This window comes from Pteronotus mesoamericanus, unplaced genomic scaffold, assembly GCF_021234165.1.
Source record: "Pteronotus mesoamericanus isolate MK-2021 breed Mesoamerican mustached bat unplaced genomic scaffold, CSHL_Meso_final scaffold_85, whole genome shotgun sequence".
NCBI lineage: Eukaryota > Metazoa > Chordata > Mammalia > Chiroptera > Mormoopidae > Pteronotus > Pteronotus mesoamericanus.
In genome coordinates, this window is record NW_026555329.1 from 58287786 (window position 1) to 58310021 (window position 22236).

General features: G+C 36.4%; 1 protein-coding gene across 1 annotated transcript in view; it reads left to right on the forward strand.

Annotated features, from left to right (window-relative positions):
• Window positions 1–22236, forward strand: part of KCND2 (potassium voltage-gated channel subfamily D member 2) — a 526970-nt gene that overhangs the window by 484422 nt on the left and 20312 nt on the right. The window lies entirely within an intron of this gene.

Below are 22236 nucleotides of genomic sequence, written 5' to 3' on the forward strand. Positions count from 1 at the left end.
AACTGCACAGTCTTAAACATGAGGGTAAATACTTCCGAAGTTTTGGATTGCAGTGACATACTATTCTTGCTTTGGTTTGGTTTAATTTTTTGGAATATCAGGAGCAAATTTAGACATTACAAATATTTAAAACCCAAGTAATAATATTGGCTTGATGGCAAGAATTTTCTTCTGTACAATAGCTTAATCCAAGAGAACTGTAAAATAAATAAAAGGTTATTGCTCATATCTGAAGGATAGTACATCTTTTACAGTGCTTTCCTGAGTGCATTGATTGTTATTTAATCTCTAACACTAATAGGCATACAAGAAAATCAGACATTTGATGTATAATTCTCAGTTCAACAGTCCTTCAGCTTCTCAAAAACAAGTTCACTTGTTTTCTTCAAAAAAAAAAATCCTTTCCTTTCTACATGCCTTTGCTGAGAATGGTACTAATATGTTCAATCATTCAGAATTTTAATTTGCCAGCTAAAGTTGATCAGATAAGCTTCCTTTACATGATAAGGAAGTCCTGACAAAGAAAATAAATTACTGTTCTTATCTGATTAGGTAAGTAAAAATGTGTTGGTTACAGAACACAATGCAATTTACATATAAAAATGTTCAGCTATAATGCATATATCTGTTTGTATCACGACACAGGATGAGCCAACATTGGGCTTTCAAATACCTATCCATAGAAACAACTAATTATGTTGATGTAGTTTACCAGTTGTTATTTCTTATCTTTGAACTCTTATCCCCAGAACTGTATATTAATTTGTAGCCATAAAAATTTTTAAATATTGAGATACATCTTGTCTGTTCTTTCTGTATCATCCTGTTTGCTCACCTTTCATATTTTGGCACTTACCTTCCCTCATCATTGGGGGAAGCACACTATAGCATAACAAAATCAAGCATGAAAATTGAAAATCTCATTGCAATAGCCTTTCCTAGCCTTTGGGAATTGAAACATCCTTCTTGTCTTGTTTTGATTTTATAACATGTACCCTTTTTTTATTAGAGAGCAGAATACCATAGTTTCCAACAGAATTACATATAATTAAATCACAAAAAAACTTTTTAGAAATATTAAATAGCTCATGATATAAAGACATATGGGTACACCAGAAATCTATGATTGTGAATCAAGAACTTAGAGCCTGAAGACAGTGCATACCAAATATACCAAATATACCCATCCCTTGTTTCTCTGCCTTTCTGTGGCATTCACATTCTGGGGCATTACAGGCAGGGAGTGCTGCGCTACTAATCAGACTTGACTGATTAAGGAGGCTCTTGGCTGGGAGAAGCAGTTCTTGTGGATGACTTACATCTCTGCTAGCTCATGGAAGGGACTGGCAAGGTGTGTAAAATAAGATTGTCTCTGTTGTTCTAAGGACTGTTTTATTTTGTTTTAGAGATGTCAAGATTAGTTTTAGGGGGCAAAGTGGGACAAACCAGCCAGGTAAAGTAAGAAATTGTTCAACATTGGTTCTGCTCCTCTAAAACTACTTGGACCTTACATATACAATTTATGAAAGAATAGAAAACATTGCTATACTTACTTTCTGCTTTCAGTTAATAACCCTTAACTACTGGCTGCCCTTCTTACCCAAATCTGTTGTTCCCTGAGAATGAGATGCTCCTGCTCTCAAGAGGAGACAGTGCTATGCGAAGGGTGGGTATTCTATGTACAAAGGTGCAAAAACAAATAAACTGATTAAAATTATTGTCAAAGTCAATTATATTAAGATTCTAGAATTATAATTACTGCTGGATTACCTTTTTTTAGTAGAAAAAAATGTGAAGGGGTTGAAACAACACATCACACATATCTTGAGGAAGATCATGGAGCTTAATATTAACACGTACCAATATAGTCCCACATCCTCTTTCCTTAAATGGTGGCATATTTCAGTTGGGTATATAGTGACAACTCTTCATAGAAGCCAAAATATTGTCTGACTTTATATTAACTCTAACATGTAACTCTCTATGTAAGTTCTCTACTTGCAATCTTTCATGAAAATCAACTGTAGATTTTTTTACTGTCATTAATTAATTATTAGGGAGTTAAACTTGAATCCATACTTTATCAGTCTAGTTTCTAAAAAACTACCATTTTTAGTGTGAAATTTGAGTTCACACAAATAACTTGCTAAGAGAACTTTCTTATTTTTCCATTCACTTAGTAAGCTTAAGTAAAATTCCATTCAACATTATCATATTTTTAGGTTAGCAACAGCTCATAATTACTAGATCTGCTCTTATTTTAAATCATTTATAATCTTTTGGGATGTTTCAATAATAAAGCCTCACTAAAAAACAAACAAAACATTTTTTCACATTGTATTTCTTCTAAAATATAAAATAATTAGCATTATACTATACATAAACAATAAATCAAAAAAACAAAGTTAGGAAGTTACATAAAAACTTGTTTTTCTGATTTTATTTAATAAAGTTTAATGTAAGAAAAGCAAAACATGTCAGCCACAATCCCCTTTTGACTTCCCTACATTAATTTGTTTATTGGGTCCTTGCTCTCTTCCCCGCACAGAAGGAGGTTTCATAAATGCATATTGACATGCTCGCTGCAGGCTTATGTAGAAGGAGAATTAATCCTCCATTGTGTTGCAGTCAAGTTCTATTTAGTGGTTTGACTGCAAAGATCAATACAAAGTCTCTAAGGCATAATGGTTGGCTCCATTCACTCCTACTAGACAAACAAATACCCTTTTAAAAGTCAGTTCATGGGGGAAAGAAAAAAAAAAAAAGGTTTTTCTAGGAACAACCAGCTCTGGGTAAAACTTTTCAACACTCGAAGTTTGAATTTCAGTGCTACAGGCTTCATTCCTGGGCCCTTTTCCCTTTGCAACTCTCCTCCAACTTTTCCCCATTAAAACCTACCTGCAAGAAACAATTTGATATATAAATTCAATCCCAAAGAAATACACATGAATTCAAAGGCTTACTATGTTACTACTCTCAGAAAAGTTGCATTTTAGCAAAGACAAGAATTCTTAGATAAGGCTCTGTGGAATTTAGTGATTCAAAGAGCAAGAAAGATACAGAGCTGGCAGGAAGTCATCTCAATGTCATTACAGAAGAGACTCTACCTACTCATAAGACCATCGCTGCTGCTATCAGTTGCCTGGCAGTCTCTTAACACATCCCTTCTTTTTTTTCTTTTTCTTTTTTTTTTTTGTTTTTGTTTTGTTTGTTTTGTTTTGTTTTGTTTTGTTTTTGCTTGGCTAGCTCCTTTTTATCTTTTAGATTCAGTTGAAGTCTGGCCTCCTTGTGGAAGTATTTCACACGCACCCTCGACTCTCAAGGAATCGCAGAATCATTTCTACCATAGCAGTTACTACACTTAACTGTTACTTCCTATGTTGCTTCTTTCCCTACAGGAAGTCACTAAGAGCAAGGACTGCTGCTTTTAATTTCTGCCTTCCCACACTTAGATCAGTGTTTGGAACATAATATGTCCTTCCTCAACCCCCTGTACCAACGTTACTTAAACAGTAGATAGCAACGAGGTCCATCAGCCCATTCTCCCTTTATCTGCTCTATACACAATGACTCCAGGCATCCAGTAATGGGCAGTATTGGGAACAGATATATAAGCCTGGATACAGAGGCTGCTCTACTCTCTTCCCCAAAAGTTATATTTCCTAAAGTCAAGAATCACAAAATGTTTGAAAAAAACATGTATAGTAGCATTGAGGTAGTATTTTGTTGAATGATTTCAAACTCTGCTACAGGAAAACACTTACCAAAATGAGTTGATTACATGAAGAAGATCTCTCTAAACTAGAGGTTGGCAAATTACTACCTGCATATTAAATACAGCCCATTCCCTGTTGGCATATTGCTTGCAATCTTTGAAGAGTATTTACATGTTTAAGTGGTTAGAAAACAATCAAAAAAGAATATTTCTTGACATATCAAATTCTATGAAATTCAAATTTCAGTGTACATTAAAAAAATTTATTTATTTATGGATTTTTATTAAACTGACATTTTTATTGGATTATAGTCCCCCTCATTCATTAATGGATTGTCTAGGGCTGTTTCCGCACTACAGCAACTGAGCTGAGTTGTTTCCTTATGTCCTGCAAAGTCTAAAATATTTACTATTTTGCCCATTACAAGAGGGTGTTCTAAATGAGTATATTAGGAACCACATGGGAAATATAATGGCATTATTTTCATCCCTTTTTTCTTATTTTATTTTTTTACACTTCATTTTAAAATAATTCAGAAACAACTGAGAATGAGTAAAGGCTAGTCACTTAGGCTCTAGGAGAATAAGCCGGGGGCCATCCTTCTTTTGTGTGAATAGCAGAGGTATAAAAGACATAATTAACAGCTGTTTCCACTAGAAGTTAGACCAGATAAATCACGAATGCAAACAATAACCTTAGGCATCTTGGAGATGGGAAAAAATATGTATATGTAGATGTATAGAACCCTTAGATAATGAGAGTTTAATTATTTGTTGACTGTTTCAACTTCCTTAATTGTGAGATCTTTTTTGGGTTGGGGGGAAACCAAATATTAAACTTATTATTAGTATCAGAAAAACATATTTACTGTAGGAATCATATAAACTATTGAGGAAGGAAGAAAGGGAGAGGGAAAAGAAGAAAAATATATTTAAGTGAAACATTTGCTTTTAGCTTTATCATTGCTTTGATTTCTTTTTCTTCTTTTATAGGTGGAAGTTTGCTATTTTAAGTGCTTTTATCTAACAAATAATTTTATTTATGTTTATGAAGCCACTAGCAAATGTTTCAAGGAATATTTTGAGGAATGTTACTGCTGCTATTTTGAATTTAGGTCTGTTTTTTCATAATGAAAATCCATCATCCTTGATCACATAGTGACCGTTCCTCAGAGGTTAAAGCGCTATGTTGTAAAGCTTTTCTCTGCAACTGTAAATAAACTGTTTCCATAAACCCTCATTAGTGGTAGAAACATCAAGTTGTCAAACAGATCTTTAAAAAGTATTCTAGCTACTCACAGTAATGACATCCATAGCAGAACCACTATGTTCATTCTTGTTTTCAATTTAAAGCACATATTGTATATTTTCATTTTTGTTGTCCAAACCCTCATCCACAATTTTATATTATCCTTTATACATATGAATATGTTTTCTTTTTATTAATGTTAACTAACAGCCAGACATTGACATGTTCAGCTAGACTTTCATTACTATAATAAAAAATAAAATAATTAACAAAAACGAAAGCAAAAACCCCATCAACAAAAAGATTTATGAGCAATTGAACTAATTGTGGAACTATATTCATTTTTTTCATTTAATCTCTATTGTATTTTTTCCATTACTATTTATCCTCCTTTTATACCCCTCCACACAGCAATCACCACACTATTGTCTATGTCCATGAGTCCTTTTTCCTTTTCGTTCAATCCCACCACCCCCTATCCTCCCCACACCACTAGCGGTCATCTGCTCTCAATCTATGAGTCTGTCTTTGTTCTGCTTGTTAGTTCAGTTTGTTCATTAGATTCCACATGTGAGTGAAATCATATATTTGTCTTTCTCTGACTGGCTTATTTCACTTAGCATGATGTCCTCCAGGTCCATCTATTCTGTTGCAAAAATAAAATTTTCTTCTTTTTTACAGCCAAGTAGTATTCCATTTTGTAAATATCCCATAGCTGTTTTATCTGCTCATCTATTGATGGACCCCTGGACTGCTTCCAGATCTTGGCTATTGTAAATAACACTGCAATGAACATAGGGGTGCTTATATTCTTTCCAATTAGTGTTTTGAGTTTCTTTGGATATATTCACAGAAGTAAGATCACGGAGTCAAAAAACAGATCCATTTTTAATTTTTTGAGATATTTCCACACTGCTTTCCACAGTGGCTGCAACAGCTGCATTCCCACCAACAGTGCAAAAGTGTTCCCCTTTCTCCACATCATTGCCAGTATATGTTGTTTGTTGATTTATTGGTGGTAGCCATTCTGACTTGTGTGAAGTGGTATCTCATTGTGGTTTTAATTTGCATCTCTTTGATGATTAATGACATTGAGCATCTTTTCATATGTTTTCTGGCTAACTGTATGTCCTCTTTGAAGAAGAGTCTGTCCAGGTCCTTTGCCCAATTTTCAATTGGGTTGTTTGTGTTTTTTTAATTTTTTTATTTTTTTTATTTTTTAGTGTTGAGCTTTGTATGTACTTTATTAATTTTGGATATATATCAGATGTATAGGGGAATATGTTCTCCCATTCTACGGGCTGTACTTTTGTTTTGTTGATGATTTCCTTATCTGTGCAAAAAAAATCCTAGTTTGGCATAGTCCTATTTGTATATTGTTTCTTTTGTTTTCCTTGCCTGGAAGATATATCCAATAATAACTTGCTACAAGCAATATCTAAGATTTTGCTACTTGTTTTCTTCCATTATTTTTATGATTTCAGGTCTAACATTTAAGTCTTTGATCCGTATTGAATTTATTCTTGTGTGTGCTATAAGAAGGTGGTCTAGTTTCATTTTTCTGCATGTATCCAACCAATTTTCCCAACACCATTTATTGAATAAGCTATCTTTAGCCCATTCTATGTGTTTGCTTCCTCTGTCAAATAGTCATTGACTATAAAGCTGTGGGTTTATTTCTGGACTCTCTCTTCTGTTCCATTGATATGTGTGTCTGTTTTTATGCCAAGGCCATACTGTTTTGATTACTATGGCCTTACAGTATAGTTTGATATTAGGTAGTGAGATCCTCCCAAGTTGTTCTTTCCCAGGATTACTGTTGCTATGCAGGGCCTTTTGTGTTTCTATATAAATTAGGCTATAGTGAGAGACAAAGAAGGACACTACATAATGATAAAGGGAACAATCCAACAAGAGGATACAATCCTAGTAAATAATTACACACTCAATGTAGAAATCCTTAAACATGTAAAGCAAATGTTGATGGACATAAAAGGAGGAATCAACAGAAATACAGTCATACTTGGGGATTTTAACACCCCATTAACTTCAATGGATATATCTTCCAGGCAGAAAATCAACAAGGATACAGTAGCCTTAAACAAGTAACTAGATCAAATGGATTTAATTGATATCTTCAGAGCATTTTATCCCTAAGCCGCAGAATATACATACTTTTCAAGTGCACGTGGAACATTTTCTAGGATAGACCACATGTTAGGACACAAAACAAGTCTCAATAAATTTAGGAAGATTGAAATCATATCAAGCATCTTCTCTGATCACAATACTATGAAACTAGAAATCAATAACAAAAATAACACTGAAAAACACACAAAGGCATGGAAGCTAAATAACATGTTATTAAACAATGAATGAGATGAAGGAAAAAATCAAAAGATATCTTGAAACAAATGAACACAAGGACACAACAATCCAAAATCTGTGGGGCACTGGGAAAGCAATCCTAGGAGAGAAATTCATAGCATTACAGGCCTATCTCAAAAAACAAAATAGAGCTCAAATAAGCAATCTAACTTCACACTGAAAGGAACTTGAAAAAGAAACAACAAGCAAAGCCCAAAGTGAGTAGAAGGAACGAAATAATAAGGATCAGAGAAGAAATAAATGAAATAGAATCTAAAAAATGATACAAAATATCAGAGAATCCAAGAATTAGTTCTTTGAAAAAATAAACAAAGTTGACAAACCTTAATCAGAACTCATCAAGAAAAAAAGAGAGAGGGCCCAAATAAATAAAATCAGAAATGAAAGAGGAGAAATTACAACTAACACTGAAGAAATACAAAGGATTGTTAAGAAAATACTATAAAAAACTATATACCAGCCAACTGGACAACCTGGAAGAAATGGATAAATTCCTAGAAATAGACAGTCTTCCAAAACTAAATCAGGAAGAATCAGTGAACCTAAAAAGAAAGGTTACGCCCAGTGAAGTTGAAGCACTAATCAAAATCTCCCAACAAATGAAAGCCTTGGACCAGATGGTTTCACAGGTGGATTTTACCAAACATTCTGAGAAGAACTAACACCTCTCCTTCTTAAACTATTTCATAAACTTCAAGAGGAGAGAAGGCTCCCAAACTCATTTTACAAGGCCAGCATTATCCTAATCCCAAAACCAGGGTAAGACACTACAAAGGAAGAAAATTATAGACCAATATTCCTGATGGGATATCTTGAGTAGAAGGAACGTAGTGATGATGGAAAATGAATCTCCCTCCTTGAGTGATGAACATAGATGTTAAAATCCTCAATAAAGTATTGACAAAGATCACACACCATAATCAAGTGGGATTTATTCTGGGAATGCAAGATTGGTACAATATTCACAAATCAATAAATGTGATTCACCACATAAAGAAAATGAAGGATAAAAAAAACATGGTCCTATCAATAGATGCAGAAAAAGCATTTTATTAAGTCCAGCACCCATTTATAATAAAAACTCTCAGCAATGTGGAATAGAGGGGACATACTAAACATTATAAAGGCCATATATGACAAACCCACAGCTAATACTATACTCAGTGGACAAAATCTACAAATGATCCCCTTAAGACTGGGAACAAGACTGGGATGACTCCTTTTACCTCTCTTATTCAGCATAGTATTGGAAGACCTAGCCACAGTGATCAGACAAGAAGAAATGAAAGGCATCCCAATTGGAATGGAAGTAGTAAAACTGCCTTTATTTGCAAATGACATGATACTATATATAGAGAACTCCAAAGATTCCACCAAGAATCTTTTGGAACTGATAAATTAATTCAGCAAAGTAGCAGGATAAAAAGCTAATATCCAGAAATCAGTTGCATTTTTATATGCCAACAGCAAACTAACAGAAAGGAAAATTAAGAAAACAATCCTATTCACAATTGCTTCAAAAAGAATAAAGTACCTGGGAATGAACCTAACCAAGAATAAAATAAAAAGCCTGTACATGGAAAATTATAAGACACTGAAGAAAGAAACTGAAGAAGACACAAATAAATGGAACCACATACTGTGTTCATGGATAAGAAGAATTAACATCATTAACATGTCCATACTACCCAAAACAATCTATAGATTCAATGTAATTCCTATCAATATTCCAATGACATATTTCACAGAAGTGGAATTATATTCATTTTTAAAGGCAGCTTGCCTTTACATATATTCACCTGCCCTTAATATATGTTTTCATTTATTAATAATGGCATCCCCCATGATCTGTTGAAGGATACAACTCTGAAATGATTTATTCTAAGAGCTTCTTGCCAGCACTTCGTTACCATGAGGCCTGGAAGCCCCATGGGCCAGCATTTGTTGTGACACACACCGTGCCCCTTTCATACAAGTAGAACATTTTACAGTCATCAGATCTGAATAAACATCTTTAAAATGTTGCTTCATGTTTGTCACTTTTTTTCATTACTCTGCCAAAATATATATTTTGCCTTTTTAGTTTATTCTCAACTTACAATGGATTGATGTACTTTTTTGACAAAATCTGAAAAACCTGGAGCCCACCACTATAAGACCCAACTTTCCTTTAATACTTTAGGTAGGAAGGCAGTTATGTCTGTGATATTTAAAAAAAAACAGAATAATATGACACATGGTATTGCTACACAAAAAAGTCCTATCTGTCTCACTACCAGAATTCTAATTCTAGCACAAGGTAATTTTCTGTTTTTAGGGAGAGGGCTAAAGTCAACCAACAAAACAACAGCTCTGCATCTGGGTCATAACATCTTGGAACTAGAATGGACCTTAGCTACAAGCCATTGTGGGGTAAGCAGAGAGCAGCTTTGGGGTAAAAGCCCAGGGTTCCAGATTGGTTATGCCCCTTAATAGCTGCCAAGTGCTGCATTTCCCAGGCTGACTTGTCATCTGATTTGCTTCCAGTTTGGCCAATGGGAGAACTGGCAGGAACCTGGAAGGGGACAGGAGAGGAGTCAGGGTCTTTGTCCTCCTTTTTTTGCATCTTCTAGCAGCAGCTGACCCTCCTTGGTGGCTCTAGTTCCTTCTGGAAAGGCCTAATAAGGATCCTTAGACTCAGCAAACTTTTGCCTCATTTGTCCTTCCACTGTCACGGTGGTAGTGGCTTCTGGGTGCTACCTCCTGGCTTATCTTCAGACTTGTCTTGTGCTTGGGTCTCAGCAACTCCATTGCACAACCCTTTCATTCCTTCGTTAAGTCCATTCTGTGCTAAATATTTGCAGTGGCTTCTATTTTCCTGCTTATACTCTGAATACAAGCAGTGTTACTTTAAAAATAAGATATTATGCTTATAATCTAATCTCATTTCCAGAAAAACTCAGTGTAGAGAGGCACATACAAAGAGATGTAAGTTATGCATTTAATGTGCTTAGATGCAGGATATATATTCCAGAACTTTTTAAAAATTCTAATTTCTGGTTTCAGTTTGTTTTCACATAATTTGTTTATCCTTTTTCTTTAAAATGAAACTAGGAAAATAGGTTGGGTGTGTGTGTGTGTGTTTTTAATAGAAGGTTCCTTTAGTTGGTTTATGTTTAAGCAGATGTACTTTTTTGTTTCATTTTTATTATCATGCTTTGTGTTGTTATTTTAACCAGATACAATCTGAATGCACCACAGGACAATTTTCATGTAGAAATATGACCAGTTAAAAAAACTATAAAGACATGAATTTATTTAAGACTTTCTTCATTTGTGTTTATCCAAGATATAGCCTAATTGACATAGTTAATAGAAAGAACGACCATTCAATCAGTGCTTTAATCTCCTGAGGAAGAAAATTAATCTAAACACAAAATTAATATATTATTTTCATTTAGTTTTAGGAAATAACTCTCTCACACACTGATTGGAATAGAATCTTTCACCAAAACCATCTCCAATGTAAATATAGGCCCTTGGATTTTCATCAAAAACAAAGTTTGTTTAAGGATATAGAAATTTTCTAGGTTAATTGAAGACTAGAATTTTAGTGGAAATGCCTGGCTGTCTTAGGGAAGTTAAATCACAGCTTCTCTGGACTTTCTTCCTTTTACATTTAAAGAACTGTGACTATTTACATGAAGCAGAATTATATTAAATTATTCATGCTTAAAGAATTTTGGAATTTTTAGCAGGAAAGAAGTCCCTGTTTAGCAACTGGGCAGAGTGATGCATAGATGAGGAAGGAACAAGGCAGGCATGGAACCTGGCTGTTTGGCTTGAGAAAAACTGCTCTGTGGTATGAGTTCCAACCTGGATCCTCACCCCCCACCTCAGAGCAAGAGGAACCCAGGCCCTGCTGAGGTTGCCGTGAGGGGTTACGGTCCACCAACAGGACTGTCATTAGATCATGCTACACACCAATTGTTTATGCCTCCCCCCATAAAATTATTATGTTAAATCTTAATTCAATGTGATGGTACTAAGAAGTGGGCCTTTAGGGGTGATTAGACCATGAAAGTGAAGCCCTCGTGAATGAGATTTGTGCCCCAGAGAGTCCCTCCCCTCTGCCACCATGTGAGGACACAGTGAGAAGACAGCTATCTATGAATTAGGAAGTGGGCTATATACCAAACCTGTCAGCACCTTGACCTGGACTTCCCAGCCTCCAAATCTGCAGGAGGGATACAACTTGCATTTGCAGCAACACTGTCTCAGTCAGACACTGCTGCTGCCAAAACAGAGTCTAATTTCCTGCCCCATTCGAGAGTCAAGTTTTGTCTCCAGTACAGTTAGAATTTTGTACATTTCTTTCTGCAAAAATATGTAGACAGCAGGTAGCCAAATTATCAGGCCTTCCTGGGCAGAATTAGAAATGAGATATGTTAGGTCATTACTAGATAATCTATAAGTAATTTTAAAAGTATAGTCCAAACTACAATAGGTAAATTCTTAAGACATTTTAAAGATTTCATGAGGCCTGTAATAGCTAATAGGTTTTAGACTATGTAAACTCAGGTGGAAAAAAAATGAAAACTTTCACTATAAACCTCGCCACGTCATGCTTTATCCTACCTTACTGAATCCTCCTGTAAGAACTGGCGCTGCAGGCATCCTCCTGAGGATCAGCTCCTCCTTCTTCAATGGCAAAGACACCTAGGATTCTTCGAATGGATTATAAACAATGAAAAATGTGGGTGGTGTTGTAAATAAATAAGGGGCCTGGCCCTGAGCAGGGCTGCCAAGGGCCAGCTGGTAGTGCGTGGGTTCTTGAGTTTGAGCAGGAAAGATTTCACAACACAAATCCAGGTGACTATGAGGGTGCATTTATTAAAGCTAGGGACACTAAAACAAGGGAGTGCCTAGGTAGAAGAAGCAACAGGAGAGCCTAACTAAGGTGGGCTGCCTTAGCTCCCCGGGAGGTCAGATTAAAAAGGATCTTGGGGATAGGTTCAGGGAATTAGCCTGGAACAAGCTGCCATGGCCCATTGCTCCCTTGACTGCAAGTCTCATGGGGACCCTCAGAGTTTAGGAGATACAAGCCTATGGGGAAGAAGAGAGGGAAAGAAATGGCGAGGACTGCTCCCTAGAGGGAGAGCACACATGCTGCTGGGTCTTTCATCTTGAGGCTTTTGTCTCTTTCTTGCAGGTGGGAATCTTAGGGAAGGTCATGGGGCAGTTTCAGTAAAATATTCATCACTTTTCCAGGTGTGCCTTTTCAGGGTCATGGTCTCCACTGATTGGTCAGTGCCAGGGCAAGGGTCATTAGTCAGTTCATCTGGTCCTGGTTTCGCACACCTGGTTCTGCTGCTTTTCTAGGCCTAAAGTTAAAATACAACTGAGGCCTAGATATTATCTCTGGGGGGGGTGACCTTCTACATCTGGTGGCAAATTTTGGGGGTAGTTTGTTCAGCTGTCTCAGTTTTCCTATTCCACTTGCCAAGAAATTTTCCTAGCTTCTTACTATCCTGTCTCAGTGTCAGCAAGTGGAATAGATGACTGGTTATAAGAAAACTGATTTGTGAATAAGACTGTCAAAATGGCATTGGGATTTGGTTCCTTGGGTGACAACAGCAGTGACTAGGAAGTATGCTCAGTGGGGAGCTTCCTCCAACAGAGCTACCTTTCAAAGGGCAGGAAGCAATGGAAGCCACAGCAGCAGGTAACTGAAGAAAGTTCACAGTATGAGAGCAGCTGACAGTGTCGAAGATGTGACCCCTTGGATGCAAAACCAAAACACACACTCTATGGAGCTGGTGCCATCAGCCCAAAGCCAAATTGACTGGGCCTTCATGGGGACCTGGATTTGCTTGATGGATTAACTTTCTTCTGGTGGAAGACAAGCATACTTCCTCCAATATACTCTAAGGGCATAAGCAGAAAGGACCTTGTTAAGAACAATAGCTACCAAACAAGGGTATTTTCAGAGAATTGCTAGTGCTTACCATCTAAGATTAGCAGCCTCTGAGAGATAATAGGAGAGGTATGGGAAGACCCAATATAATATATGAGAGTCAAAGAACCAGGAGTTCTATTCATTTACAGTGTTTGGCATTTAAGGATTGCAAAATTGGTCAAATGTGGGGGATTTGTAGTTTGAAATTCTGGCTGGATATATGTTGGTTAAGCATGTGACAATGAAAAACAGGTAGAAACCGGAAAAGTGTCATGTCTGTCGGCTTCTCTGTTCATTTAAAGTCATGTAGGTTAAAACTGATTTCTCTGGGTATAAAAAAATAAGATTAATTGACTGTAGAACTAGGTTATTCCGGGCATTTCATCTAAGTATCAGAAGAGGAATTTAGACAAACTGAGCAGATGAGATGGTGCTGGGCCTGGAGAGGAAAGGGGACCTGGTGACAAGGAAGAGCAGTGTGTGTGTGTTCTCTTCACTCCCTCCCATAGTTAGTGTTTCCCCCAAACCTCTCCCTGGAGGATTTATTTAAGCAATAAACATTTATTGAGTTTCAACTATTTGCTCAGCAATGGACAAGGTCTGTGCTAGATTTGGGTTTATAATGGTGACATGATCCTTGACCTCCTGGACCTCATAGTTTAATGGGAGAAAACAGACCTGTATGAAACTAATTGTACTCTTTAGTTGCAAGCAGCTTTGGAGGCATTGAAAAGGGAGAATATCACTCTTACTGGATAGAGACAAAATAGTCAAGAAGTTCGTCAAATAAGCACTGATCCTTGAGCTTTATCAATGTAAGTTTGTTCACCCAAAGGACTTACCCAAAGGGAAATAGTCTAAGAGCAGTATACACAAAGGCACAGAGGAATGCAAGGATATAGTACATTCCAGCAATAGAAGGCTATTTGTTCCAATGAGAACATAGAGCATGCGCAGTGAGAGTGGAGGGTGGGATGGCCAAGTCCTGAGGGCTGTGGGTCATGCCCAGTAGCTGGAGCTTCTTCCTGCAGGTGATGGGGAGACAATGAAGTCTTTGATGCGGGAGACTGACTCGATCAGACTCTAAGACATGTGAGGGTGAAAGGATAGCTCCAGGCAATGAAAATTAAGAACTCAAAGCAGGAGAAAACATTTCCGGTGGTCCCACAGCTGGGCAAGCCAGGCTGTCATGGGTTTTTTGTTTGTTTTGTTTTGTTTTTTAATATGTGCCTCACAATAATCAATTGTACATATGTTTTCATAACTTTTTAATGAAGAATGAAGTAAGTGTAACAAAAGTAAGCTCTGAAAAGCATACTTTGAACACATTTTTTTTAGAAAGAGATTTAAAAAGACTTACACTGATAGTATTAATTTAGGTAAAAAACATTTTATTAGGACATTAGGTTATAATGATATGTTTCCTTTATAATCTTTAAAGCCTCATTTGATTATACAGTAGTAGGCCTTTTATAAGCAAGAGAAAAAATAGGAAATAGAAAAGAATTTGTTTTTGAAAAAGGCACAAGCTAGAGGCACACAGTAAGCACTACTGAAATCTAACACTGAGCTTAAAGTATAAATGTGAGTAGATGTACTAAAAGCATCTTAGTCCTTTCCTTGTTTTTCCCCTTTAATGTATGTAAATGAAATCCTTTAATTTCCCCTAATTTTCACAGTAAGGGTCTTAATTAAAGGGATTCGTGTTTAAAATTATGTTTTAGCTATATCTCACATTATAGAAATTTACTTATCTTACTAAAAGAAAGAAAAAATGCTTTCAGAATTATTTTGCATCTTTTTAGAAACATTGTGAAAATAGAAAATCTGTAAAATGGTGGGGTTTGGCCCGATTCAACTATTTTTAAAGGAATAAAATGCCCAAAATATATCCTAAGTATTGAACGTGTGTAGGCAAAGATAAGGAATCGGTGCAGGTACTTTACTGGAAATTACTCCCTCAGCTTGTGAAAACCAAGAAGGATCCTGGTTTGCTCTCAAACTTTCATTTAGGTTTTTATGCCCCCTAGTGGATGTTTGGTACTTCTGCGGCTGTAATATAACGCTGACATTTTTACAGCTTCTCCTTTGTGTGTTCAATCTGTTTACAGCAAAAATATATGACATTTATGTACCCCCTAAATATTCAGACCACAAGGGTTTAGCATTATTTGGGCCATACAACTTTTGATAATTTAATAAAAGCTCTTAAAACTTTCAGTAAAATGCCTATGGAATCATAACTATTATAGAGTTCCCTGACCCACCTGAATTGTATCCATGAATTCTGCAAGAGTCCATGGACTACTGGCTAAGAACTGCTAATTTAGATGTAGTAGCCTATAGCTGCCCCTTTCATTCAGTAGATGTTAAGATTGCTAATGCTGTGAACAAATTTAAAAAAAAGGAAAAATATAATTTTTAAATAGTAGCCCAGAATTTGGCTTAGATTTAAAGAAACAAGAGAGAATGTAGGATGTTTTAAATAACTATATATGCAAATAATCCCAAAAAAATTCTCAAGCTTTCAACACAGGTAATATAGGAAAGCAATTGATCCTACAGGCAAGAGCGATAGAGACAAAATCAAGGCAGCTTTTTAAGCAAAGATTAATTTTAAAATGTCAAATAGAAATCTATTATCAAAGTAATACCAGGGCCCCGCTGGCAAACAAATTCTGTACCACACAACAAGTATTATATAGCAACACTCCAAAAAAAGTCATTCACTACTTGTAAACATTGCAGCTACTGTAAAAATTGTCCATAAACTCTGATCTTTCTAGAATACCAAGTTGATGGCAGAAAAAAACCCATGGATAACATAGCTAGTGAGACCCTAAGGGTTAGAATTATTAATTGAGAAGTGATCCAGCTTACAGGTCAGAAGAAATTATTTCTCAGACCTCTCTGACTAGCAGTCAGGTCTAGGAGAAAAATTCAAACACAGCATTAGTAATTACAATTCACACATTCAATCAGCTAATAGGTTTAGCCAGGGCATTATTGTCCATATCACTTTCATCTGCTTTTTTTTAAGGGCACTGCCTTAGTCTGAGCTTCTATAACAAAATATCACAGACGTGGTAGTTTATAAACAGTAGAAATGTATTCCTCATAGTTCAGGAGGCTGACACGTCCAAGGTCATGGTGCCAGCAGATTTGCTGTGGTAGACGGTGAGTGCCCATTTCCTGGTTCATAGACACTTCTGTGTCCTCAGATGGTGGAAGGAGCTAGGGAGCTCTGTAAGATCTCTTTTTGTAAGAGCATTAATCCCATTTTTGAGGGCTCTGTTCTTGTGACCTAATCACCACCCAAAGGCTCCACCTCCTAAAATCATCACATTGAGCACTAGGATTTCAAACATGAATTTGGGAGAGACACATTCAGACAGATCATGGCAGATTCCTGTTTTGCAAGTACATCCCCAAATACTGGTTCATGTCCCATATGAGGTTGTTGAGTTTTTTTTAAACTAATGTATCTGGCGCCATGGGTGACAGTTGCCACGGTGCCAAGGTTGACCAATTGACTGGACAGAAAAAAAGACAACTAATGTAGTAGTTGAAATATAGACAGTATTTACTGAACCAGCACCTGCCCTATGCAACGTACAGGATGTTCATAGACTCCTGTGCAGCTGTACAGGATCTATTAACTCTATTCCTTACACTTAGAAATTTAAGACTTTTTCATTGTAAAAAAAGAAAAAAGGAGAGTAAGAAACTGAGTTACAGTAAACACTGAAGTTTATTTTCAAGTCAGCATTTCCTTCCTGCTGTACGAAGATCTTTTCTATTTTCATGATTGTTTATAAAATACATGGTGGTTTTTGTTTTCTCTGTCAGTATCCTTGGGAAATAGTTTCACAAAAAAAAGTCATGACTGAGCTGGGGAGGTTTGCCTTGTATAACATTTCTACTTGATCAAGTGAGCATATATTTGTATTATTCAAATAAGAAGAGAATAAAAAATAGAAACTACATGAATAGGATCAGGAAGCCATCAATATTGTGTTCAAACACTATGTGAGAAACTTCATGGAAATATTTTTCTGTTGAAGATCTAAAGACAGCTACACTCTAGCAAAATGATTTCTGGAGTAATGAACAGAGCAAAAATTGAGTGAATGTTAATAAAATTTGGTTTATAATGTATTTTTTTTAATTATGCACTCTTTTCAACCTATTTCAATATTACTTGACAAATTAGGAAGATGGATGAATGAATAGATGACAAATGACAGATAGATAGATGATAGATAGATAGATATGTGATAGATTCATTCTACTTACATGTAGCCCCAAGTGCATGTCAGAAATTAAGTACTCTGCATGAAAATTTTGGATAATATTTGAGGTTAAAATCCTCAAAAAACAATTGAATCTCTTCTGAAGAATTGGTCCTCCACTCAATATGATTTTTAACATATGGTAAAAGATTGTAATTATAGCCAAGTATTTGGGGGTAGCACATGAAAATCTACATTTACCATTTTGATGTGAATGACACCTCCATATTGTGCCTTTTAACTGATGTGAGGAAGAAAGGGAACACCAAACATGAGATCTGACAGATGTCCAAGGCGAAAAGGATCAAAAAGAGACTGTAGTTGCTCTACATGGTGATATAAGAGAAGGAGGGGGCAGTTAGAAGAAGCAGAGGAAAACAGAAGAAGAATTGGGAAAGCTTGCCTTCAGTAAACAAAGTTCAAGCCTGCTCATTTTCATTATGTACAACCTCCTGGTAGTTATTCTTTAATGTTATGCTATCCTCTTCTGTTTTCCTCTGTCTTTAAAGAATTCAATATTTATCTTATTTGACCTTAAAGAACACTATAGCCTTTAAATCATTTTTATTTAAATATTTTAATATTTCTATGAAAACAAACCACATCTATATAATATTTTAGTGTAACTCTTTGGAAAATACATTTTTGAAGATGGGAGACATAACATTAAAGTCTGAAAAACAACAAAGAACAGAATACATAATATTGCTGGGCTTAGCATAAATTTAAGAATAAAGAGTCAGGAAAAAATGCAGTGTGTGTGTATATGGAATATAAAGAATAAAATATCAACCAGCACACAAGCTGCCTAGGACAGAAATAGTCATTAAAAGATGACAGTATTGTAGGCAATGTTTTATTAAATGATCATTTAGCAAAAACCAGTGTCACTTCTCATTATAAAGCTTTCTATTCTAAGTCTTTCTTCTACTGAGTTTCAGAGACATGTGACACCTGAGGTATATAATGCCATTTTATTTCTTACTAAGTGTTTGAATACTAGTTAAAAGGTTCTTTGTTAAACAAAAGAAAGCAGCTGGTTTTGCCAGAGAGAGAGATATTCCCCATCCTGAGCAGACTCCATGCCCAATTACATTTTCGTGAATAAAAATTACCTGCTTGCATTTCTCAAGGTCATTCCTAAAGAAGAAAACAGACCAAATGGATACCATAAGAAAAGATGCAAATCACATTGTATATTTCCCATGATTCTCCAACATATTCAAACTAATAAAATATGCTTAAAATATTCCAAGTATCAACAGCCGCCCAATCTTAAAAAGGGGAGGAAAACAGGGAGAAAAACCGAAAAGGCGACAAATACAGCACCGGCGGGTGTGTGGAAAGGGGCAGCAGGTGGTCCTTGGGAATCAGGCCAGGGCTCAGCTGTCACTACCAATAATCCCAAAACAGCCTGGACGACCTTAAACACCCTGCCCTTTCTCTGCCCTCTCGCCACCTCAACCTCTCCCTTAGCCTCACAGCAACAAAGCCTTAGAGACCTTCCTAATTTTCTCTAAGGTTAGAAAGCTCTGGCCTTCTCCCCTTGATTAAAAAGATAAGAAAGGATGTCTCAGCCAATGAGAAAGTTCTCCTCCCTTCTTCTTTCCATGATAATCACTGTGGTACTGACTGGTCATCTCCAGCGTTCCTCTTTGCTTTCTGGATTATGAAGAAATTTTTTACTACAAAACAAAGATGGTTGAGGTAAATAGTAACTATAATTGTATTTGATTCAGATTAACATAGCTTTATAACATTGAACCACCATTAGGGACTATCTGTTACCTTTTTTCCCTTATGGATCCTTCTAGGCTGTGAATTTGCTGCCTTTCAGCAAGCTGGTTCATATCCTTACTTTCTACCATTTCATCACAAAACAAACAAAATATTTTATTATGTTCATTTTTTCTCTTTTCTGAATTAGAAGTGCATGGTCTACTTCATTTATTTATGTTATAATCTCTGTTTACATTCAAAAAGGGTCTACAGTGATTTTTTTTCCCTCTAGCTGAATCCCAGGCACCTCATCAAAAATTGCTTTTCCAGAGAAACCTGCTCTTTTAATTGGCCCAGAATCCCTTTGACCAAGTCTCTCAGAATTAACTTCCCGCTTTGTTTAGCTGCAGCCGTCTGAGTACCTAAATCTCCCCTCTTTACACACACCGTTACCTGCTACGCGAATTTACCAGTCTTCTGTCTTCTTGACGTCTTATTGAGTGTTGAGTGTATACCAAACAATTAAGCTCTTAATTTTAATGATTACAAGTATAAATACTAATTTTTTAAAAATCTCTTTTTATAATGTTTTATTGTATTGTATTTATTATGCTATTACAGTTGTCCCATTTTTCCCCCTTCACCTCCTTTCCACCAAGCCCACTCTCTACTTCCATAGTCAAACCCCACATTGTTGTCCATGTCCGTGGGTCTTTCACATATGTTCTTTGACTAATCCCTTCACCTTCTTAGAGAGAGGCAGAAAAAGACTATATGTGATGGATTCAGTTAGCTATTTTATTTTATGTATTTGTATTTTTAAAGGTTTATTGTAATTATATGGGCTCAGTATTTAACCTTCTCTGGCCATAACAAATAGTTGAGTTTTATTTACTTTGTCTTTTGAGAAATATTTTTCTAGATCCTGATTGACAAATATTAAAATAAAGGAAAAAAGCTTTTGAAAAATTGCTTATATGTGTGCACACACAGGGGTATATGTGTGTTTTAGATTTCTCCAGAGCCTACTGAATAACCAGTGCAATGGGAAAGATGATTATAAAATAGGGCTGGGCACTCATTGTAAGCTGTGGCAAACATAGAAATTGATTCATGTGCACACAGCATTATATTAAAAAAATTAATCTTCCAATCCTACTGCCGTATCTCTACAGTAAGAAAGTTTTCAAGTCTTTTTTGATCACCTTATAAATTCCTTTCATAATCAGATTATAACTGAACATAATCAGATTATGGTTTAGCTCCCCCAGTGGACTACAAAAGTCACCATGTTTTACATGGACACAGCATTCCAGTTCTCAGACTATTAATATATTTTACTATACATTAATACTGTCATTCTGATGCCAAAACCTTGTGGAAATTTTAGTTATGGTGAATTAGCCCAACAGCTGATCACCCATAAAGATTGACAAGAACAAGTAGCTGGGCCTTTAAAGCAAAGGACCAGAGCCTGGCATGGGGTCACCAAAAACAGTGCCAGTCAGCACAGCCTGCTGTCACTCTTACCAGCCTTTCCTTGGCTGATTCCTCAGCAAGCTCCATCTCCATATTGACACACAAACATTTTCCCACAAAAACAGTGACTTTTTTCCTGGATCACCTTTCAAGATATAATGTTTCCCCAAGTACTCTCAAAGCCCCCTTGAGTCTGGATTCCAATACCTGAGCACCTCTAAGCGCTGTTTCTAGGACTAAACTCTCAGAGAACTGAGGACCCCCAGGCCCCCTGAGTGAGCAAGGAGTAGTTGGAGCTGTACTGCTGCAGCTGGGTGACTTCTGCAACAATATGATCAAAGGATTTCCTTCTTGCCACCGCCCCTAGCAATGAACTCTTAGGAGAATTCTATATAGGTAAGGCAGGGAAAATGTAGTCATTCAGCTAATATTTACTAAGAGCTTACTTTGTGCTGAGACACAAAATAGAGCAGCTCCTAGTTATGTTCTAATGTTGGCACAGCAGGTAGGGAGTCAGAAAATAAATACATTAAAATTTTATTAAATATCGTGTTTTAAGTACTGTGAAAGTAATCAAATGGGAAAATGATGAGGAGAGAATAAACGGCCAGAAAATAATTTCTCGAATGGAGACCTTTAAGGCTCAACCTGAATAATGATGATCTGGGGGCTGCACATGTGACAGAAAGCCAGATGGCCAGCGTGGCCGGAGGGCAGTGAGCTTGGTGGCGGGTGGTGTGAAATATAGGCAGGAACTAAATGAAATAGGCCCTCAGAGACAAAAGTGAGGAATTTGGATTTATTTTCATTTCAAGTCTATTAGAAGGTGGAAGCAAAGTAGCAACAGTCCAATCTCCATTTTTAAAGCCGTTAACTCCAGTTGCTATACTAGCATGAATTATAATGTGGTAATGTAATAAAGAGTTCAAGGTTAAAAGGCTATATCCATGGCTCTGGCAAGCAAGGAGATCTGGGGTTGTTGTGAGAAATGGAGGTTGAGGAAAGAGAACCAAAAGGACATAATCTCATTTTGGTAAGAGGCAACAAGACTAGCTGAGCAATGAGACGAGGGGACTGAGGATTGGGTGGCTGTTTCAGTTTTGAGTGGTTTGAGGTTCCATTTAATTAGAGGTGATAAACAATGTAGAAAGGACAGATTTGAGGGAGCAGAGGAAGCTAGGGAAATGGAAGTTCCTTTATGGCAAATTTAAGTCATAATTGGCTCTTGAGCACCCAAAGGTAGAAATCATTAGAGCATAGCACTGAAAATATGAGTCTGATTTTCAAGATAGATATCAGGGCTGTCGATGTAAGTTAGGTTATCATCAGCATTTGGATAGTAGTTTTAAGCCACAAGATTAAATAAAATCACATAGGAAAAGGGTTTACATGGAGATGATAGGAGGACTCAGTCTGAGACTTAAATCATCCCAAGATTTAGAAATTAATTAAGGGA